This window comes from Molossus molossus, unplaced genomic scaffold, assembly GCF_014108415.1.
Source record: "Molossus molossus isolate mMolMol1 unplaced genomic scaffold, mMolMol1.p scaffold_m16_p_6, whole genome shotgun sequence".
Lineage (NCBI taxonomy): Eukaryota > Metazoa > Chordata > Mammalia > Chiroptera > Molossidae > Molossus > Molossus molossus.
This window is the reverse complement of record NW_023425399.1, coordinates 19,815,350-19,838,551: the sequence shown is the minus strand read 5'-3', so window position 1 is coordinate 19,838,551 and position 23,202 is coordinate 19,815,350. Positions and strand designations below refer to the sequence as shown.

The 23,202-nt window shown below is 44.1% G+C and overlaps 1 protein-coding gene across 7 annotated transcripts in view; it reads left to right on the top strand.

Moving 5' to 3' along the window:
- The first annotated feature begins 9,379 nt into the window (after positions 1 to 9,379).
- The window catches only part of PHF20 (PHD finger protein 20), a 153,136-nt gene continuing 139,313 nt past the window's right edge, over positions 9,380 to 23,202 (top strand). For 4 of the 7 annotated variants that reach the window (XM_036246045.1, XM_036246044.1, XM_036246038.1 and 1 more), the window contains exon 1: positions 9,380 to 9,440. The gene's annotated coding sequence lies outside the window, so the exon portion shown is untranslated. Of the gene's footprint in view, positions 9,441 to 10,227; positions 10,359 to 15,090; positions 15,175 to 16,137; positions 16,169 to 23,202 lie in introns of those variants that run through there. The other 3 variants (XM_036246039.1, XM_036246041.1, XM_036246043.1) reach the window with 3 other exon arrangements.

The following is a 23,202-nucleotide window of genomic DNA, read 5'->3' as shown; positions in this document are numbered from 1 at the left end:
GACTCAACCAATCCCTCATTATTGCTCTTGTTAGACTGCAATTCAGCTTCATTTCTTAGACATTTGCCGTCACTACCACCAGGCTGTGAGCTACTTTGAGAATATCTACTGCTTATCCTTTATCTCTGTGTCTATCCCCCAGTTCCTAGTATGTTGCCTGGAATGTGCTGATTGTTTAACAAGTATTTGTTGAATTGGTTGAGGTTGCTTTGGAGATGGATCAGTACAGAGGCAGACTGAAGAAAGATAAAAGGACTTCTCAGAAATAGAGCACATTGCCCAGTGACAATTAAGTATAAACAAGTAGGGCATGTTCTCACACAGACAGGAATTTCGTATGGTTTGATAATGGGCTGCGTGGGTGAGTTGGAGAGTTAGAGGGTATTCCATTGGAAAGATAGGGCTAATTTATGAAAGTTTTTCTATGCTCTGCTAGTTTGTTGACCGTAGTTTACTGATAACCAACAGACCTGTTTCGCTCGGTACAAATGTTGGAAAACGTAGTAAAAATCATTGACAATTACAAAACAATGTTGGTGAGATGTGGAGAAAAGAAAAATAGCAGTGGTGTGTGCTGTAGTGGGCTCTACCAGCTCATAAACTGATTAGTAAATGTCTAGTCCTGGCTGGGATGCTCAGTTGGTTAGAGCATCACTCCAATACTCTAAGATTTCAGGTTTGATTCCCCATCAGGGCATACAATAATCCATCAATGAATACATAAATAATGGAACAACAACAAATAGATCTCTCTCTCTCTCTCTCTCTCTCTCCCTTCCCCTCTGTTTCTAAAATCAATAAATTAAAAAAAATTAAAAATAAATAAATGTCCAGGAAATTTGTGACGCCATTGATCTCACATTGATAAATTGAAATTACCCACAGAGTGAGTATTTACACTACAGATATCTGCAAATGCTACAAATTAACCTTTTCTTTCTCCACAGGGAGCCAGTTGTTCATAGGTGACTGAAAAGTTTTGGATATCACATTAAAAAAGTTGTTAAGCCCAGCCAATGTGGCTCAGTGGTTGAGTGTTGACCCATGCACCAAGAGGTTGCTGGTTTGATTCCCGTTCAGGGCACATGCCCAGATTGTGGGTCAAACCTCCAGTGGGGGACATGCAGGAGGCGGCCAATCGATGTTCTCTCTCATCGATGTTTCTATCTCTCCCTCTCCTTTCCTCTCTCTCTAAAATCAATCATTAAAAAATGTAAATATATCCATAAAAATTCTAGAATAAAATGTAGGCAACAAAATTTCGGACATCATACGGAGCAGAATTTTCACTGATACATCACCTAAGGCAACAGAAACAAAGGAAAAAATGAACACATGGGACTACATCAAACTAAAAGGCTTCTGCACAGCAAAAGAAACAATCATCAAAATGGAAAGGCAACCCACTGTATGGGAGAACATCATTGCCAATGATGTATCAGATAAGGGGTTAATTTCCAATATATATAGAGTGCTCATACAACTCAACAAAAGGGAGACAAAGAACCCAATTAAAAAATGGGCAGAGGAGCCCTGGCCAGTTTGGCTCAGCGGTTAGAGCGTCGGCCTGCGGTCCGGAGAGACCCGGGTTCGGTTCCCGCTAAGGGCACGTACTTCGGTTGCAGTTTGTCCCCGGCCCTGGTTGGTCGTGCGGGTGCAGCCACTCGATGTGTCCCTTCACGTCGATGTTTCTCTCTCTCTCTCCCTTCCTCTCTCTCCCTCCCACTCTATCTGTACAAAAAATGGAAAATATCCTTGGGTGAGGATAAAAAAAAAAAAAAAAAAAAAAATGGGCAGAGGAGCTGAATAGACACCTCTCTAAACAGGACATACAAATGGCCAAGAGACATATGAAGAAATGCTCAACATCACTAATCATCAGAGAGATGCAAATTAAAACAACAATGAGGTATCACCTCACACCTGTCAGAATGGCCGCCATCAACAAATCATCAAACAACAAGTGTTGGTGAGGGTGTGGAGAAAAGGGGACTCTAATACACTGCTGGTTGGAATGCAGACTGGTGCAGCCACTGTGGAAAACAATATGGTGTTACCTGAAAAAATTCAAAATTGAACTTCCATTTGACCCAGTGATCCCACTTCTAGGAATATACCCTAAGAAGCCTGAAACACCAATCAGGAAGAATATATGTACCCCCGTGTTCATAGCTGCACTATTTACAATAGCTAAGATCTGGAAACAGCCCAAGTGTCCATCAGTAGACGAATGGATAAAAAAGCTGTGGTACATATACACAATGGAGTACTATGCAGCTGTAAGAAAGAAAGATCTCTTATCCTTTGAGACGACATGGAGGGACCTGGAAAGCATTATCCTAAGTGAAATAAGCCAAGCAGAAAAAGACAAATACCACATGATCTCACTTATATACAGTGACTGATTAAGCAAATTATATAGTACACCCATACAAGGAATACTACTATACAAAAGTAAACAAAAACAATGCAGGTTATTTCATTTTATTTATTTGTTAATCCTCACCCGAGGACATTTTTCCATTTTTTGTTCAGATAGAGTGGGAGGGAGAGAGAGGAAAAGAGAGAGAGAGAAAAAAACATTGATGTGAAAGAGACACATTGAGTGGCTGCCACCTGCACGACCAACCAGAGCCGGGGACAAACTGCAACCGAGATACATGCTCTTTTTTTTTTTTTTTTTTTAATCCTCACCCGAGGACATTTTTCCATTTTTTGTTCAGGTAGAGTGGGAGGGAGAGAGAAGAACAGAGAGAGAGAGAGAAACATCGATGTGAAAGGAACACATCGAGTGGCTGCCACCCGCACGACTGACCAGGGCCGGGGACAAACTGCAACCAAGGTACGCGCCCTTAGCGGGAACCGAACCCGGGTCTCTCAGGACTGCAGGCTGACGCTCTAACCGCTGAGCCAAACCGGTCAGGGCGAGGTACATGCTCTTAACAGGAACTGAACCTGGGTCTCTCCGGACCACAGGCCAATGCTCTAACCGCTGAGCAAACCGGCCAGGGCCAATGCAGGTTATTTTTATATCATTGTACAAAGATGTATTGTAGGATGTCTGAAATGTGTTGTTTAGTGAAAAGAGTAAGATGGCGAACTACACATATAAATACTTCCTTTTGTGTAAAAGGATGGAAATATAATTGAAATTGTATTCAAATTTACTTATATATGCATAAAGATATCCTGAAAGGAGTCATAAGAAAGTAAGAGTAGCCCAGCTGGTGTGGCTCAGTGAATTGAGAGTTGCTCCATGAACTGAGAGGTCCTGGTTGGATTCCTGGTCAGGGCAATTGCCAGGTTTTGGGCTCCATTTTTAGTAGGGGGTGTGCAGGAGGCAGCCAATTGATATTTCTCTCTCACATTGATGTTTCTATCTCTCTCTCTAAAAGCTCAATAAAAATAAACTTTTTTAAAAAAGTAAGTAAGAGTAGTGGTTACCAATGGAAACAGGACTAATGAAGGATAAGAATTTGAGGGAGAGCCCAGGCCAGTTTGGCTCAGCGGTTAGAGTGTCAGCCTGCGGTCCGGAGAGACCCGGGTTCGGTTCCCGCTAAGGGCATGTACCTCGGTTGCAGTTTGTCTCTGGCCCTGGTTGGTCGTGCGGGTGGCAGCCACTCGATGTGTCTCTTCACGTCGATGTTTCTCTCTCTCCCTTCCATTCTATCTGTACAAAAAATGGAAAAATATCCTCGGGTGAGGATAAAAAAAAAAAAAAAGAATTTGAGGGAGACTTTGTATTGTATACCTTTTATTTAGTTTCTGATGGTTGAACTGTGTGACAGCATTGACTATTTAAAATTGTCCGGCCAGTGTGGCTCAGTGGTTGAGCATCGACCAAGAGGTTGCTGGTTCGATTCCCAGTCAGGACACAAGCCCAGGTTGTGGGTCTGATCCCCCAGTGGGGGCCATGCAGGAGGTGGCCAATTGATATTCCTTTTCATCCATGTTTCTATTTATCTTTCTCTCTCATTTCCTCTCTCTGTGAAATCAATAAAGGAAAAAAATTTTTTTTAATTAAATTATAAGAAGTTTGGGGAGTAAAATGGAATACCAGCAGATTTAGAGACTTTAATTAATTTTTTCAAAAATTCTCATCTGAGGATATTTTTACTTTTATCTCCAGACACAGTGGGAGTGGTGGGGAGAGAGAAACATCTATGTAAGAGGGACACATTGGCTGGTTGCCACCCGCACGACCTTGTTGGGGCTAGGGACGGACCACAACCGAGGTACGTGCCCTTGGCTGGAATCGAACCTGGGACTTTTTGGTCCACGGGTCGACACTCTAACTGCTGAGCCAAACCGGCCAGGGTTAGAGACTGTTTAATTTAGTCAACTTCTTTTATAACCTCCATTCCCTTAGTCCCTGGGGCTAAATTCCTCTCCCTTTCTCTGTCTCTGGGCTAGCAGGAATTTTAACCTATAAGAAAAATGGATTCAGTATGTTTAAATTACAGGGGACAGCTTGGTCAATGTGGCTCAGTGGTTGAGCCTCGACCCATGCACCAAGAGTTCACTGGTTTGATTCTTCGTCAGGGCACATGCACAGGTTGTGGGCCCAATCCCCAGTCTAGGGCATGCAGGAGGCGGCCAATCCATGTTCTCTCTCATTGATGTTTCTATCTCTCTCTCCCTCTCTTTTCCTCTTTCTTAAAAAATCAATAAAGAAAAAATAAGTCAATAAAAAAATTTAATAATAAATTACAGGGAACAGTGCTAAATACTGGGACTCCCAACAGACAGAAGGGAACAGGACATAGTCCCTGCCCTTGAAGTGATCCAGGTGGATTTATCACTCTTTTTAGTGACTAGGACAAGAATAAAAGTTGTTCTCCTCTCCTCTTCTCCCTCCCTCTTTATAATCTTTCGAAATGCTGGAAATACATTAGAATTCCTCCCTAATTCTCCTCCCCCTCACCTGGAGAGTAATAAGACTCAGGGAGCTCAGGAACTTTCCATCAGGCCCAGACTAGAAGACCTCAGGCCAGAGCCAAGACTCAACTCACTTCTCTTAGGCCCCTAGTGCCCTGTGGAGGTTCTTGGACCTCTCAGATGCTGCTGTGACTGTGGTTTCCGGCTTCCTGAGTTCTCAAACGCAGCTCATTGCTGCAGATATCATCCCACAGTTTCTGCTTTGAAGACTGACATACTCAGGCTTGGTATATGGAGTCTACAGGTCACACCTAAGAGACTTGCTTTTCTGCTTTAGTTTCCTTCCTTTCCCTCAACTCATTGTAAATGCCTTGGGGTTACATAAGGACAGAGTATAAAGGTTTGCTGGGTAGAAGCTGAGGAAGATCACTTTTCTAATTGAATATCCTATCTCATGTTAGGTCTTTAGTTCTTCTTCTCTCTATCTAGGGGCATTTTGAACATTCTAGACAACAAATCTAGTAAGAAAGTAATAAGAAAATTATTTATATAGAACTTTACAGATGCAATACATTTTCTCATATGTTATTTAACTTAAATGTGACAATTCTGTGAGTGAGGGTAGATAGCCCATTTTAGAGCAGAAGAAAAGTGATGCTTAGGGAGAGAAAGGATTCTTCCTTGTAGGTATTAAATGCCAGTTGTGCTACTGTATACCTTGTGTGTAGCAGGGCATTATTGTGGAGCTATCTTTTTATGAGTTGGGACCACAGTTCTGAAACTGTTAGGTACTTAGCAAGATATTCTACTCTTTGGAGTTGAGGCTGCTATACAGTCAGTAATTTCATTCATTTATTCAGTCACAACTATTAATTGAATGCCTATCCTGTACAAAGAAAAACTATACTTAAGAAAGTATTGGGGCCCGGCCAGTGTGGCTCAGTGGTTGAACTTCGACCCATGCACCAAAAGGTCGTAGGTTTGATTTGAGGTCAGGGCCCAGGCCCAGGCCCAGGTTGTGGACCCAATCCCCAGTTGGGGGAGTGCAGGAGGCAGTCAATCCATATGTTCTCTCCCTCTCCCTCTCCATTCCTCTCTCTCTAAAATCAATAAAGAAAAATATATTTTTTTAAAAGAAATTGGGAAGTTGAGATCAACTACTAGTGACATGCTGGGGAGGATCTTAAGGCAGAAAGGTGAATGCTGCTAAGGAGGCAGTGGTAGTTTTTGGTTTTAGACCAGAACTTTGCAAACTGGACTTCTGGGGCTAGCTAGCATTCAGTAAATGTCCAGTTTAGAAGAAACTAAGAAGCCAAGTTTCTGCAGGCTTTTTAATCAGAAAGAGCCTGTAGGTACTTCATTCATACCTGTATTAACTTATTTTTGACCAGCCAACATCAGTTTCCCCCTCAGTTCCCATTTAGGGGGATATCCTTAGAAGCAGATTGATCCTCTCTGTTCTCCTCTGGCAGTCTAAGTTACAATTCATGTGTCCTAAAACCAATCAATAATCACTTTCAGCCGACATTCAGCCTAATTATTTCCTTGCCCTCTGATGAAGCTCTGGGACCCCACAACATACTTCCTTATGTTTCTATTTCACTTACACTTACAGTAAAAAAATTTAACTTGCAAATCATGACTTTTTTTTTTTATCAGGTTATAAGCATTTTGAAAGTAGTGTCTAAATACCATCCTGGGCTTTGTCTTTGGTGCCTAGTTCAACCCCAGTCTTAATACTGCAGGTCCAATAAATGAAGAAACATGTTATGTTTATATGGGGCTATGGAGCTTGGGATCCTTGGCATTACTGTCGTTGTGGGGCAAAAAGTTCTGTATAGCCCTGGCCAGTTTGGCTCAGCGGTTAGAGCGTCGGCCTGCGGTCCGGAGAGACCCGGGTTCGGTTCCCGCTAGGGGCACGTACTTCGGTTGCAGTTTGTCCCCGGCCCTGGTTGGTCGTGCGGTGGCAGCCGCTCGATGTGTCCCTTTCGCATCGATGTTTCTCTCTCTCTATCTCTTCCTCTCTCTCCCTCCCACTATATCTGTACAAAAAAAAAAAAGGAAAAATGTCCTTGGGTGAGGGAAAAAAAAAAAAAAAAGTTCTGTATATACTACCACAGTCACTAACAGTTGAGCAACTCCATGTTAATAAATGGAAACTAGAGGATCATGGGAAGGTCCTTATTTCCTGTATTTGAGTACTTAGTGTCCCTGTATGTTACAATTATTGTATATGTGCTGCGGAAGTAAGCACAGTTGAATTTTGTTTTTTAAAATACGATTTTATTGATTTTAGAGAGAGAGGGAGGGAGAGGGAGAGAGAGGAACATCTATCAGCTACCTCCTGCATGCCCCTTACTGGGGATCAAGGCCGAAAACTGGGTATGTGTTCTGACCAGCAATCAAACCGTCAACCTTTTGGTTCATGGGACAATGCTCAACCAACTAAGCCACACCGGCCAGGGCCAGCTGAAGCTTTTGTCTCTGGTCCCCCACAACCTCTTTCTAAGCACTTTCCTCTGTCCTACTTCAGTTGTGGCAATGCCCTCTTCAGTTTCCAGTCCTGATATGAAAAGCACCTCTCCTATAGACTTAGGTCATAAAGAAGAATCTATAAATTTTTTTTCAATATTATTATCTTTCCTTTCATCCTTTCCACAGATACACAGAGCATCTATTATTTGCCAAGTTCTGACAGTTCAGTAGGTACAAGATAATCTCTAACTCAAATTCAGGAAATAGACAAATATGACCAAGAGAACAGACAAATTAAATTATAACAAACTGTTGTGCTCTGTTGAAAACTAAAGTGATAAGGTAGACAGTAATTGCCATGGGCAGGCGTGTGATAGAGAGAAGCAATTCTAGATAATGTAGTCAAAGAGGATCTCATTGAGGAGATGAACTGAGACCTACATGATGAAGAGTCAGCTTTGCAAAAGGCAGCAGACTATTCAATGGCCCAGCAGCTGGAAAGATCTAAGAAAGAGCCATAGAAACTGACAGAAAGCCCTGGCCAGTTTGGCTCAGCGGTTAGAGTGTCGGCCTGCGGTCCGGAGAGACCAGGGTTCGGTTCCTGCTAAGGGCATGTACTTCAGTTGCAGTTTGTCCCCGGCTCTGGTTAGTCGTGTGGATGGCAGCCACTCGATGTGTCCCTTTACGTCGATGTTTCTCTCTCTCTCTCCTTCCTCTCTCTCCCTCCCACTCTATCTGTACAAAAAATGGAAAAATATCCTCGGGTGAGGATAAAAAAAAAAAAAAAAAAAAAGAAACTGACAGAAAGTCAGTGTAGTGTGGCTAGAGGATGAACAAGGGTGGAGGATGCAGATGAAGAGATTGTTTTAATCAGGTCAGTGCCATGATTAGATTTACGTTTTAAGAAGTGCAATCTGGCTGTTCTGTCATTTTTCCAGTGTAAAATAAAGTTGTCATTGCCCTCATAAACTACAAATGCTCAGCATTTTGCCCGGCTGATGTGGCTCAGTGGGTTGCGCATAGTCCCATGGACTGAGAGGTCCAGGTTGGATTCCTGGTCAGGGCATGTACCTGGTTGCTGACTCAATCCCCAGTAGGGGGCATGCAGGAGATAGCCCATCAATGTTTTTCTCTTTCCCTTCCTCTCTCTCTAAAAAAACCAAAACCAAAACCAAACAAACAAACCCCCCAAACAAATATTGAGTGTTTTTCCTTGGGACTTTCCAAGTTCCATTGGGAAAACATCCCAGAACCTTCTAGGGTAGCTGCAACTGCTATGTTGGTCCCCTGAGACAAAATACATTTCCTTTTAACACCAGCAGTTGGAATCCTTTCCTAGGAGTTAATGAGGCAAAGTGGAGGAGGAATTAGTACAAAGGCCCTGAGATGGGAAGAATCTGGCTTGTTTGAGGACATGAAAGCAGCTGAGAACTAGGGAAACTGGATGTGTAAGAACGTGAGATGCAGGTTAGGTCCAGACTTTCAAGGGCCTGGTAGAGAGGCTTCCAGTGAAGATCCTACTGATCTTAATGCGAAGAACAGTGGGAAACAGGCTTTGAGCAGGGGATGTCTGTGATTGTATTTGCGTTTTGAAAGCTTCTAGTCTGTGTGAAGATTGCAATGGAAGGGGGAGACATAATGAACTGAAGGGGACCATCATTACCCAGGAGAGACGTGATGGTGGCCTAGACCGGGTGTTTACAGTGGGATGGAGAGAAGTGGGAGGCTTCAAGATGTATTCAGGAGGCAAAATTAACAGGTGATGGATAGTGTACAATCCCGGGCTTCGAGTGATCTCAGTGGTTACCGGTGAGTGGGGTCTTCGAGCTCCGGATCAGAGCGCCGACCCGGTTCCCGCGCGTTAGGGCAGTGGGCGTGTCTCGCCCGAGCCGTCGCCACGGTGATAGGATTGGGCGGGGCTGAGGGCGGGGCAGCTGGGGCGCTGCGTCACTCGGTGGTGGCGATGGTGCGTATGTGTGGGGGGCGGGGGATACGCTGGGCGCGTCCCTAGGGTCACGTGGTGTGCAGCACGCAGAGTCCTTCTGTCGGTTGGTCCTGAAGCGGCGCAGCCGGAGCGGGGCTGTGAGGTGAGCTCGCGGTGAGGCGCGGCGAGGCAAAGCCGGCTGGTCGAAGCCGGGTTCGGGCGGGCCCGCGCCGGCGCGTGCTGTGCGGGCGGGGACGGTGACGGACGCCAGCACTGCCTCGGTACCCTGCCCGGCCCTGCTCCCCGCCTGGCCCGTCTCGCCCAGCCCGGAGGGAGGCCCGGGGACCGCTGCTGAGAGCGTGGCGGGCGTGCGAGCTGCGCCCAATCCCCAGGGCTGCCCACAGGAGTGACGGCGGCCTAGGCCAATCAGCGCCGCCCGAGGGGGCTGGGCCGCGGGGTGCGGGCCCGGGGCGCGGAGCGGGCCGTGTTGGGGGTGGGGGGTTTAGTGCCAAGGCCAGAGCGTCAGCTTTGTGGCCCCCGAGAGCTCCACCACCAGCACTTGCTGTTGCCTTGTTTTTGGGAAGGCGTTTTTTAAATAGACTCTTATCCTATGCTGGGGAGCACACCTCTTTCTCAAGCCCCCGACTATGGGAGTGTCCCCTTTCTCTAGTTTTGAAAATGTGGGTGGGTCACCCCCTTTCTTTAGCTCCAGCCATGGGGTTTTATTTCAATTTCCAAAGCCCCCTCATACTGAGGATGTATCCCCTTTCTCTGGCTCCCCAAATGGGAGGACACTTCCTTTTTCGAGCCTTCAATCTGAGTAAACACTCCCTTTCAAATTTGGAGTTTTGCCCTGTTAACCAGTCTCTCAAACCTGGGGTCCAATAACTAAAGTTTTGGGGTACTTATATTTCTACAAATCCAAGAAATTATATTTCCTTTTCCAGGCCCCAAATCTGGCAACGTGCTTTCCAGAATTTCTGAAATTTAGGGGCCACTTCCTTCCCCTACCCTTCATATCTGAGGTGCACTTCATTTCCAGAGACTACCGAAAATGAGATCCAAGTCCTGAAGTTTAACGGTACATATTTGAGTTACACAAATAAGGAAATTAGCTGCTTTTTCAGTCACTGTTCTTGGGTTTGCACCCTTTTTCATGAGTTCCCCAAATCGAACTATCTTATTTCCTGGGGGAGACTGTGTTTCTTGTGTCCCCCAAATGTATAGGACACACTCCTTTTGGTTACACCATTTTCAGGGTGCAGCCACGTTTCTGATGCTTCTTAAATCTGGGCGGGTACATCTTTTTATGAGTCCTCTCATTCCCAGGCGATGGCCCTTGGTTTTTGAGCTTTTCTGCCATCCAAGATATTTTTTCCCCCTCAATTTTCTTCCGTTTTTGGAACCCCAATTCCCTGTAGGTGCTCTCCCTGTCTGGTCAGTGCACCCATTTACTCTTCCTTTGATGAATGGGTATCTTTAAGTGCAGCACTTTCTCTGCTTCTGTGGCCTTGTTTTCTTTTCTTTCAGAGCATACTTACTATAGTAACAACTCCTGAATTACCCTTCCCCAAAGGGAGGATCCCCCTCCTAAAGGGGTGCCTGCATGTTTTCTTTCCTGTTTCTACTTTGTCTTTTATTTTTCTGCTTTCTGCTAACTGGAACTCCTCTCTTGCCTTGTCCTATCCCCAGGCATTTTTCTATCTCTTTGGACCCTGCTCTGCTTACTGGTGGCTGTATACATTTTCCCTTTCTTCCCCTAGCGCTGGAGGTGGCCTCAAGTCCAGGACTGCCTGATGCCCCAAGTGCTGGATTTAAACTGGAACGGAATCCCCTTTAATTTCTTTAGTTATTCACAGAACTCTTAATCCTCCTGGTGGTTTTCTTCCTATAACGTTCTGGTTAGATGAATACTGTTTTCTCCTTTGCTTTATTTCCCTGTATTGGGAAAAAAACAACCACCCTGAAGAGATTCTTCTAGTCTTGCTTGCTTTTAGCTCAAAAGCTTTCTTCCTACATTGGCTTTCTTTTCTTTTATCAAGAAAAGATTATTTGGAGGGATCTCTTAGTCACTCTTTTTGTTCTTGTCCCTGGGGTGCAGGTAGGGGATGGATTCTTATCTCTCCCCATCATCCTTTCACATATCTGCCAAGCCTTGCTCCCAACCCCCACCTTAAAATCTACAAATATCTGGGGCCACTTGTCTCTTAAGAGCTTCTCAGTTAATTCTTTTGTATTTCCCTCTGCCTTTCTAGATCTTACTCAGGGCTTCTCAGCCTGAACCCCTTAATCAGATTAATTTCTCCGCAGCTGGAATCCCAAGTGCTTATGGGATAATGACACCTCTGACCTTTCTTCCACTTGAGTGTGCAGCTGTATGAGGCCTCAGTGGGGGAGAGAATTTGGGCTTGAGAAGCTTCACTGGCAGGACAAGGCAGGAGGAAAATACTGCCTTTTTAGGACCACATCCTTCTGAATCTCATTTGGAGATTGGATGTTTGCCAAGCACCTGCTTCTTAGGGATGCTGGGGGGATTTAATGATACTCTCAGGAACCTGTAGGAATTAATGGGGTTTGTGGAGAAGTGTTTGAACTCAGTGTTGGAATTTGAATAAAATTAATCATTCTTATATTTTCAGAACAACTAAGCTGTTTTATATTATATTTCAAATTCATGAAAACCCTAGAGCTAAGTTGTGGTTCAGGAAGTGAAATAGATTACATTTAGATCATTTGGTCATTAGAAAGTACCAAATTCATTAAAAAACATTGGAGGTCTGTCTGAACAGTACCTAATAAAATATGCTATAAAGTGAACAGGTACTTTGTCTCTTTATTTGCCTGTTTGGTACTTTATTTGTGTACTGCTATGTACAGTGCACCCAAGTGTTCTACACCACTGTTTCTCAAAGTTGAATGTGCATATTAATCACTTGGGTTGGGTGGGGTCTTGCTAAAAAGCTGATTCTGATCCATTAGGTTTAGGGTGAGGCCTGAGTATCTGCATTTCTAATCCCCAGGTGATGCTAATGTTATTAAACTACAGTTTAAATAGTGAGGTCTAGACACAAGGTCAAAGATTTCTCTGTGAAAATAGGAAAGTAGTGATTACAGCCTTATGCTGTGGTATTATGTTTCATTTTCTCTTTATCCAGACGCACATCCATTGGAGTTTATATAAGGCACAGTCCCCTTCTGAGCACTATTAGTTATACTCAGTTACAGTTATTGTAGCATTTAGCTTTTATTTTTTATTTATTTTTTTAAATACTGTTTTTATTGATTTTTTTAGAGAGAAAGATACAGAAACATCTGTGTGAGAGAGAAACTGATCGGCTGCCTCCCGCACACCCCCTACTTGGGATCGAGCCTGAAATCTGGGCTTGTGCCCTAACTGGGTATTGAACCAGGACCTCTCAGTCCATGGGACGACACCCAGTCCTCTGAGCCACCCTGGCAGTGCCTAGCATTTAGCTTTTTACTTTTTAACTAGGTTTTATTTATTTATTTATTTATTAGTACGTGCCCCTAGCGGGAACCGAACCCAAGACTTTTCTGGTCCGCAGGCTGACGCTCCAACCTCTGAGCCAAACCGGCCAGGGCAGCATTTAGCTTTTAAAACCATGGCTAGCCTGGCCAGTGTGGCTCAGTGGTTGAGCACTTATACATGCACCAAGAGGTCGCCAGTTTGATTTCGGGTCAGGGCACATGCCCAGGTTTTGGGCCTGATCCCCGGGGGGGCCGCGGGGGCATGCAGGAGGCAGCCAATTGATATTCTCTATCATTGATGTTTCTCTTTCTCTAAAAAAAATCAATAAAGGGGAAAAAAATGTTTAAAAACAAACACACAAACAAAAACCATGCCTAACACTTCTCCATGAGTTTGATTTCTATGTATTTTGTCAAATTTATTTATTTATTTTGTTCACCTTTTCCCAAAGCTTGAGTGTTCCCCTTCAAGTTCCACGATAGCTCACTTAATGGCTGTAGGCATGGTACTACCCTTTGTGCATGTATTAAAACTTATTCAGTCTCTAATTCTGAGATGTCAAGGTGGTTTCTAGCTTTTTACTACGATAAACAGTGCTTTCTGTACAAACATATTTAGCCCAATCATGGTTATCTCCCTAAGATAAATTCTTAGATGTAACTGCTAGGCTAAATAACATGCTTGTGTGTGTGTGTGTGTGTGTGTGTGTGTGTATGTTTTATCCTCACCCAAGAATATGTTCCCATTTTTTTTAAGATAGAGTGGCGGGGGAAGAGAAACATCTATGTGAAAGAGACATATCTTGGTTACCTCCCACATGACTCCAGCTGGGGTCGGGGATCAAACCTGTGGCCCAAGTACGTGCCCTTGATCAGGAGTTGAACCTGCAACTCTTTGGCCCTCAGGCCAATGCTCTATCTGCAGAGCCAAACTGGCCAGGGCTGCATATTTATTTTTAAGGCTTTAATGAATAATGCCAAATTGACCTGCACAAAGGATGCACTGATTTATATTCCCACTAACAATGTACGACAGTGCTCTCTTTAAAAACAAGGTGCGAGCCCTGGTCAGTTTGGCTCAGCGGTTAGAGCGTCAGCCCATGGACCAGAGAGTCCTGGGTTTGGTTCCCGCTAGGGGCCTGTGCCTCGGTTGATTTGTCCCTGGCCCTGGTTGGGGTTGTGTGGGTGGCAACCACTAGATGTGTCTCTCTCATGTTGATGTTCTCTCTCTCTCTTCCTTCTTTCCCTCCTGCTCTATCTGAAATTAAATGCAAAAATGTCCTCAGGTGAGGATAAAAAATAAAAATAATAAAAATAATAATAATAAAATAAAAACAAGGTGTGAAAAGCTGTTCAACTTTTTTTCTATTTCCTCTGAAATTTTATCTATCCATATTGTTTGTTCAACTTTCTGTTTAAATTTTTATTCAACTTATTGGGGTGACATAATAAAATTATATAGGTTTTAGGCGTACAATTCTATAACAAATCATTTGTATATTGTATTGTGTTTACCACCCCAATTCACATCGCCTTCCATCACCATTTATTTTTGTTAATCCTCAGCTGAGGATATTTTTCCCATTGATATTTTTAGAGAGAGTGGAAGGGAGGGAGGAAAGAGAGAGAGAGAGAAAGAAAGAAATATCGATGTGAGAGAGACACATCCATTGGTTGCCTCCCGAACATACCCCCACTGCGGCTGGGGATCTATCTTGCAATCCAGGTACCTCCTTGATGGGAAATTGTACCCGAGACCCTTTGGTCTGAGGGCTGATTCTCAGACCACTGGTCCAATCCATCACCATTATATTTTGCCAAATGTAAATGCTTAAATATTTCTTGCTTAAATGTGAACATAATTCTTTTTTTTATTTTTTATTTATTTATTTATTTATTTATTTTTTTATCATCCTCACCCGAGGACATTTTTCCATTTTTTGTTCAGATAGAGTGGGAGGGAGAGAGAGGAAGAGAGAGAGAGAGAAACATCGATGTGAAAGGGACACATCGAGTGGTCGCCACCCGCACAACCAACCAGGGCCGGGGACAAACTGCAACCGAGGTACGTGCCCTTAGCGGGAACCGAACCCGGGTCCCTCCGGACCGCAGGCCGATGCTCTAACCGCTGAGCCAAACCGGCCAGGGCTGAACATAATTCTTGACATAGCATCATTATATCGTACTTCATAGCTGATATAATAAACAGCCAGCTTGTCTCTCTGGTTCCTCACCTGTCATTCTGCCATGGTAGGGAGTCTGAGATACCCCAAGTCAGCAGGGTCACAGGTGTTGGAATTTCCAAGGAATCCTTGGTTTTCTAGGTTCTGGAAATGGGTCTGGAAAAGGTAATGCTTGGACCTTGAATGGAAGCTGCTGGCTTATCTCTGTATGGGAGCTTCACAAAGGTAAATGGTGGGAAGATGACCTTCTTTGATGGGAATCATGCCTTATGATGCTCTCTCTCCTTTTGTACCCACATGTTTAATCTCTTTCTATGTCTTACTGGGTTTTTCCTTTCTAAATATCTTAGGTCATCTGTACCTATTTTCCTGGCTGTCACCTATCATGGCCTTTTCCAGCATTATGCTTTTCTGGGCTCTAATCAGGACAAACCTGAATGACTAGACTCTTTTGTGTCCTGGTCCTTCCCCTCCCCCATCCCTCACATGAATGTCAGATCCTCTTCAGTCACAGATTTGATCTGGATTTGGCTGTAGTCCCAGCTGCTCCACTCATTGTGAGACCTCAGGCAAGTCACTTAATGCTACTGGACCTCATTCTCTCCATTTGTGAAGTGAGGGGCTGATTATCTCCAAGGTCTACCCTGCTCTGAGTCTTCGTCAGTACCTTGCTTAGAAACCCAGTGTCTGGGAGCTTGTAGCAGATCTGATTTCTTCACGTGCTCTGTTGGGCAGGCTGCCAATCATTCTCTTGTCCGAGTCACTTCTGCCACTGCCTCTTTTCTGGCCAAGGCAGTCAGCTTGTCCTCACACCCAACTTCAGCATTCTTCTGCCTCCATGTCCTCTGCCTGTTCCATGCTGTATTTTATTCAAAACTGCATAAACTTCTGAAAGAAGTCTTCCTTGAATTCCGTATTCAATATTTGCTACTTCCCTGAATCACTAAGAGGGACTCTGTGCTTTACCTACAACATGTTTATTTGTAAATTATGTTGTCTGATGTATATTTAAAAAATGTTTTCCTCTCCTCCCCACCCCAGCTTTCTTTTTGTTTTAAATTAGCAATGTAGATGTAATGAAATTTAAAAATGAAGAAGGTATTTTGCCTTTGGCTGGAGTTTGGAGAAAATGAGATGTAATGCTTTTAGCCTTCTTCTCCAAAGGCCTCCCATATCTGTGGGTAATCAGCTACTTGATACTTCTTCCTGGATTTTAAAGGTGCTTAAATTCTCTATCTGAAATTTGACAGTGTATCCTAAGTGCAAAGACCATTTAAAAATTATTTCCAAGTGCTCTTCCTCCTAAGAATATACTCAGCCAACAAAACCATAGACAAGAAATTTCTAGGGGTGTCCGGCCGGTGTGGGTCAGTGGTAGAGCATCAACCCATGCACCAAGAAGTCGCTGTTTTGATTCCCGGGCAGGACACATGCCGAGGTTGTGGGCCCAGTCCCCAGTGGGGGCATTTAGGAGGTGGCCAGTTGATGTTCTCTCTCACCAATGTTTCTATCTCTCTCTCCCTCTCACTTCCCCTCTCTCTAAAAACTCAATAAAGGAAAAGAAAAAAATTTCTAAGGGCAATGATAAGAGATCTAGATTTCAAATAACTTTATCAATGAGTAAAACTAACAGTTATTTGAGAATACCTCAAAGGCAGTTGGCAACACTGCCTAGAAATCAGGGCTCAAAGGTATATATATATATAACCTCCTAACTTCCTTTCTCATCGTAAGAAGTAATGGGGGGGAGTTTACTTTTTAAATTTTTTTTTAAGTTAACCTTGGATTGGCCACTTAAATTTTTTAAAAATTTAATTAAAAAAAAAAAAATGCCCTGGTTGGTTTGGCTCAATGGTTAGAGCATTGGCCTGAGGTCCTGAGAGACCCGGGTTCAGTTTCTGCTAAGGGAATGTACATCGGTTGCAGTTTGTCCCCGGCCCTGGTTGGGTCATGCAGGTGGCAATCACTCGATATGTCCCTTTCACGTCGATGTTTCCCTCTCTCTTCCTCTTTCTTCCTCTCACTGTATCTGAAAAAAAAAAAAAAAATTTGCCCAGCCGGTGTGGCTTAGTGTTTGAGCCATGTACCAAGAAGTTGTCAGTTTGGTTCCTGGTCGGGGCACATGCCTAGGTTGTGAGCCCAGTCCCCAGTGGGGGGCATGCAGGAGGTGGCCAGTCGATGTTCTCTCATTGATGTTTTTATCTCTCTCCCTCTCCCTTTCTCTCTCTCAAATCAATAAAGAAAAAAGTTTTTTTTATCCTCACCCGAGGACATTTTCCCATTTTTTGTTCAGACAGAGTGGGAGGGAGAGAAAGGAAGAAAGAGAGAGAGAAACATCGACATGAAAGGGACACATCGAGTGGCTGCCACCTGCATGACCAACCAGGGCCGCAGACAAACTGCAACCAAGGTACGCGCCCTTAGCGGAAACCAAACCCAGGTCTCTCCAGAACGCAGGCCGAGGCTCTAACCACTGAGCCAAACCGGCCAGGGCAAAAAAAGTTTTTATTGATGTTTTTAGAGAGGGGGAGGGAGAGAGAAACATTGATCGACTGACTGCCTCTTACACACTCCCTATAGGGGATCAAGCCCGAAAACCAGGCACGTGCCCTAACCAGGAATTGAACTGGTGACCTCTTGGTACATGGGACAATGTTCAACCAACTTAGCCACACTAGCTAGGCTTTATTTAATTTTTTTATTGATTTTTTTTTTTTTTTTTTAGAGAGAGAAAGAGAATTATTGATTTGTTGTTCTACTTATTTATGCATTCATTGGTTGATTCTGGTATGTGCCTTGACCAGGGATCAAACCTTGGCATATTGGGACAGTGCTCTAACCAATTGAGTTATTAGGCCAGGGCTACATTTTTCTTGATATGCATTTAAAAAAAACAACAACAAAAAATGTGTCTCTAGAGTCTCCTTGGTTTAGTTGGACTATAAACTTGGAAAGAAAAACAGAGGATGCTGTCCGTGTTCATTTCTCTTAGCAGTTGCCCCTTTCAGATTGTTGACTGACTAACCTTGGGGTAATCTCTTGAAAATTGAAACCCTGATTTGTAATGATGCTATAACAACTTTGCTGTATCTTGGGCTAAGTATCCAGCTGTCCTTTGCTTTCTTTGGCCAAATAATGGAAGCAGTGAGCTTGCAGAAATCCCTTAAAATTTTAGGAGCCTGGTATGAGTCACAGTGCAGTTGTATGAAAGGAGGAGGTGCCTGAATCAGTGGATTTTGTGGAAGGACGGACAGGAGGGGTCGGGGGGAGGATTTAAAACTATGTTTTTTTTCCTTCTCTCTCTCTCTCTCTCTCTCTCTCTCTCTTTTCCCTTTCTCCCTCCTGCTTTATCTAAAACTATGTTTTTTTTTTGATGAGAGCTTATCTCATATCAGGAACATAATCCTAGGATTTAAAAGGCTAACTCCCAGGCATCTTAGATGACTATTTGGGTTCCCTTTGTCCTCGCAGGGGCCCAATTTTCAAGAGGTCTCTTTTCCGCATGGAAAAGTTGGATGGCTAGGTGGATTGACATGCATTCCTTGCTTTTACAGGTGCATAGGTGTTGGGATTTCTAGGTTTTGGAAACTTGGCTTGGAGATGTGAGCATTTTACAGTGATAATAACTATAGCACCATTTATTGCAGTACTCTGTTCGATCTTATTGAATCTTTTACAATTTATTATCTTCATCTAATAGTTGAGGAAACTGAGATTAAGTAATTTGTCCAAGGTCGTTGGCTAATTAGAGTCCAGGTTTCTTGGCCTGCAATCCTGGTTCTCTTACATCTTCCTTTCTACAGCTACCCTTACCACCCCCCTCCCACCCGCCTGCCCCCCCCAGGTTTGAATAAGTCACTTTAATTACAGTATCAAACAGGCAGCATCCTAGGTACTGCCCCCTTACCCTTGATTCCATTTCTGACCATGCAGACATTCCTTAATTGTAGAAGCCCAACTTGCCCAGATTAGGCTGCCTTTATCTCTTTCTTGAGGGCTCTGGGCTTGGATGGTTTGGACTGTTTGCCCCATGGAATGGTGAATGCTGTGCAGTGTACTTTGTGAGTAGGAAATCGGTTGTGCCATGATCTATATGAGAATTATACAACTGCAATTCAGAAAGGCAAGATGCCCTGGCCAGTTTGGCTTAGTGGTTAGAGCGTCGGCCTGCGGTCCGGAGAGACCCGGGTTCGGTTCCCGCTAAGGGCACGTACTTCGGTTGCAGTTTGTCCCCGGCCCTGGTTGGTCGTGCGGGTGGCAGCTACTCGATGTGTCCCTTCACGTTGATGTTTCTCTCTCTCTCTCCCTCCCACTCTATCTGTACAAAAAATGGAAAAATATCCTCGGGTGAGGATAAAAAAGAAAAAAAAAAAAGAAAGGCAAGATAGTTAAAGAGGCTACCTTTCATGTCCAGGTTGCATGGTATGTGGTGGTGAGAACCAGGATTTGGAGACAGAATGCTTGAGTTTGAGATCCAGCATCTGTAACTTGTAACTTGGACCTCTCAATGTGCAGTGGGCACTGGAGACAGTTACTTAACCTGTCTGGACCTCTGTTTCTACACTCAAGTATCAGCATAACTGCCTCCCATTGATCATTGGAAGTATCAGTAAATATTACCCTTTTCCTACATTTCCTAATCTGTAAATGGGAATAAGAAAACCTAATTCATAAGGTAAGCAAAATTTGGTGAACTGAGTTTAAGCATGTTACCATTGTTTTTGTTTTATTCATCTCACAGAATGTTTGTGAAATCCCTTCATGAATCTTGTTTGTTAGTGTGTATTTAATTTTAATTTTTTATCCTCACCCGAGGACATTTTTTCATTTTTTGTTCAGATAGAGTGGGAGGGGGAGAGAGGAAGAGAGAGAGAGAGAAAACATCGACGTGAAAGGGACACATCGAATGGCTGCCACCTGCACGACCCAACCAGGGCTGGGGACAAACTGCAACCGAGATATGTGCCCTTAGCGGGAACCGAACCTAGATCTCTCCGGACTGCAGGCCGATGCTCTAACCGCTGAGCCAAACCGGCCAGGGCTGTTAGTGTGTATTTTAACCTTAACTACAACAGTTGTGTCTATAAGAGAAAGACACTTAAATTTCCCCCCTCATTTTCACACTTAAGAACAAAACAGCACTTCCTTAATACCATTATTGTTAGATATCCCAAAGACTTTATTTATTTATTTTTAATCCTCACACGAGGAGATATATATATATATATATATATATATTTATTTTTTATTTTTTTATTTTTTTTATTCTTCATTTATCTTTAGATTGAGTGGAGGGAGTGGGAAGAGAGAGAGAGAAACATCGATGCGAAAGAGACACATCGACTGGTTGCCTCCCACACAAACCTGACCAGGGCTGGGGACTGAACCTCAACCCAGATACTTACTGCCCTTGTCCAGAATCGAACCCGCAACTCTTTGGTCTGAGGGCTGATGCTCTAACTACTGAGCCAAACTGGCCAGGGCTATTTATTTTTTTTAATCCTCACCTGAGCATATGTTTTATTCATTTTAGAGGGAGAGGAAGGGAGAGGGAAAGAGGGAGGGAAACATTGATTGCCCTGGCCGGTTTGGCTCAGCAGTTCGAGTGTTGGCCTGTGGACTAAAGGGTCTCGTGTTTGATTCCTGGTTAAGGGATGTACCTGGGTTGCAGGTTTGATCCCCGTCCCTGGTTGGGGTAGTGCGGGAGGCAACCAATTGAGTGTATCTCTCACATCAATGCTTCTCTCTCTCCCTCCCTCCTTTCCGTCAACTCTCTGTAAAAAGCAATGGAAAAATATCCTCGGGTGAGAGTTAACATAAGAAAATAAAAAACAAAAACATAGATCAGTTGCCACACATCCTGACAGGGTTTTGAACCGACAACTTGGGTATGTGCCCTGACCAGGAATTAAACCTGCGACCCTTCATTGTACTGGACGATGCTCCAAACAAATGAGCCACACTGGCCAGAGCAAAGGCCTTATTTAGTTATTTTTTAAGTCCTCACCTGAGGATATTTTTCCATTTATCTTCAGATAGAGTGGGAGGGAGGGGGAGAGGGAGAGAGATAGAAAAAACATCAATGCAAGAGACACATCTATTGGTTTGCTTCCCAAACAGGGACTGAACCACAACTGAGGTACATGCCCTTGACTGGAATTGAACCTGTGACTCTTTGGTCTGAGGGCCAGTGCTCCAACCACTGAGCAAAACTGGCCAGGCCAAAGGCCTTATTTTTATTTATTTATTTATAATTTATTTTTATCCTCACCTGAGGATATTTTTGCATTTATCTTTAGATAGAGCAGGAGGGAGAGAGGGAGGGAGAAAGAGAGAGAAACATCAATGTGAGAAAGACACATCGAGTAGTTGCCACCCACACAACCCCAACCAGGGCCTGGGACAAACTGCAACTGAGGTACGTGCCCCCTGTGGGTACTGAACCCAGGACTCTTCGGTACGTGAGACGACACTCTAACCACTGACCCAAACCGGTCAGGGCCAAAGGCCTTTTTTTTTTAAAATCCTCACCCGAGGACACCCTTGCATCTATCTTTAGATAGAGCGGGAGGGAGAGAGAGAGAAACGTTGATGTGAGAGACATACATCGAGTGGCCGCCACCCACACAGCCCCGGCCAGGGCCGGGGACAAATCGCAACTGAGGCATGTGCCTCCAGGGGGAACCGAACCCAGGACTGTCCAGTCCGTGGGCCAACACTCTAACTGCTGAGCCAAACCAGCCAGGGTCCAAAGGCCTTATTTATTTTTTATTTTTTTTATCCTCACCTGAGGACTTTTTTTTTTGATATTTTGTTCAGATAGAATGGGAGGGAGAGAGAGAGAAAAACAGTGACATGAAAGGGACAAATCAAGTGGTTGCTACCCACACGACCCAACCAGGGCCAGGGACAAACTGCAACCAAGGTATGGACCCTTGGTAGGAACCAAACCCAGGTCTCTCTGGACCGCAGGCCGATACTCTAACTGCTGAGCCAAACTGGCCAGGGCCCAAAGGCCTTATTTTTAAAAGCGGTATAGGTACAGTGGGTTTTGGAGGAGGGCCTGCTTCTCAAATCCCAGCTCTTCCACTGATCTGGTGACCATGGGCAAGTTATTTGCTTTGAGCCTCCTTTCTTTCTCCTCTGTAAAATGGTATAATATTGCCAGTTTCTCTGCATTGTTGGGGATGAGATATTTGTCAAGGATTTAGCCTGTGGTGAAGACTCAGTAAATGTTAGCCACTTTCTGGTACTGATAATAAAGTTAATGTTTAAGAATAAGATAATAGCCCTGGCCAGTTTGGCTCAGCAATTAGAATCTCGGCCCTCAAACCAGAGTCTCGGGTTTGATTCTGGCCAAGGGCATGTACCTTGGTTGTGGTTTGTTTCTGACCCTAGCTGGGATTTTGTGGGAGGCAACCAATCGATGTGCCTCTCTCTCTCTCACATCAATGTTTCCTTCTGTCTCTCTTCTGCCCTCCCTCCCTCCCTCTCTATCTGAAGATAAATGGAAAAATATCCTCCGGTGAGGATTAAAAAAAAAAAAAAAGAATAAGGTAATGGCCCTGGCCGGTTTGGCTCAGCGGTTAGAGCGTTGGCCTGCGGTCCGGAGAGACCCGGGTTCGGTTCCCGCTAAGGGCATGTACCTTGGTTGCAGTTTGTCCCCGGCCCTGGTTGGGTCGTGCGGGTGGCAGCCACTCGATGTGTCGCTTTCACGTCGATGTCTCTCTCTCTCTCTCTCTCTCCCTCCCTCCCTCCCTCCCTCCCACTCTATCTAAAACAAAATATCGAAAAATGTCCTCGGGTGAGGATAAAAAAAAAAAAAAAAGCCCTGGCCGGTTTGGCTCAGCGGTTAGAGCGTCGGCCTGCGGTCCGGAGAGACCCGGGTTCGGTTCCCGCTAAGGGCATGTACCTCGGTTGCAGTTTGTCCCCGGCCCTGGTTGGTCGTGCGGGTGGCAGCCACTCGATGTGTCCCTTTCACATCGATGTTTCCCTCTCTCTCTCTTCCTCTCTCTCCCTCCCACTCTGTCTGTACAAAAAATGGAAAAATGTCCTCGGATGAGGATTAAAAAAAAAAAAAAAAAAAAAAAAAAAAAAGAATAAGGTAATGAATTCATTGACTATTAAATATTTTATTTATCTTTAAAACTCCACATGTAGTGAAAGGGTTGTAATTCAGGAAAATGCTTATGAAGGCCCCATGAAGTAATGACTTCATCTCCAAATTGTTTTCCTTTGTAATACAGTGATACC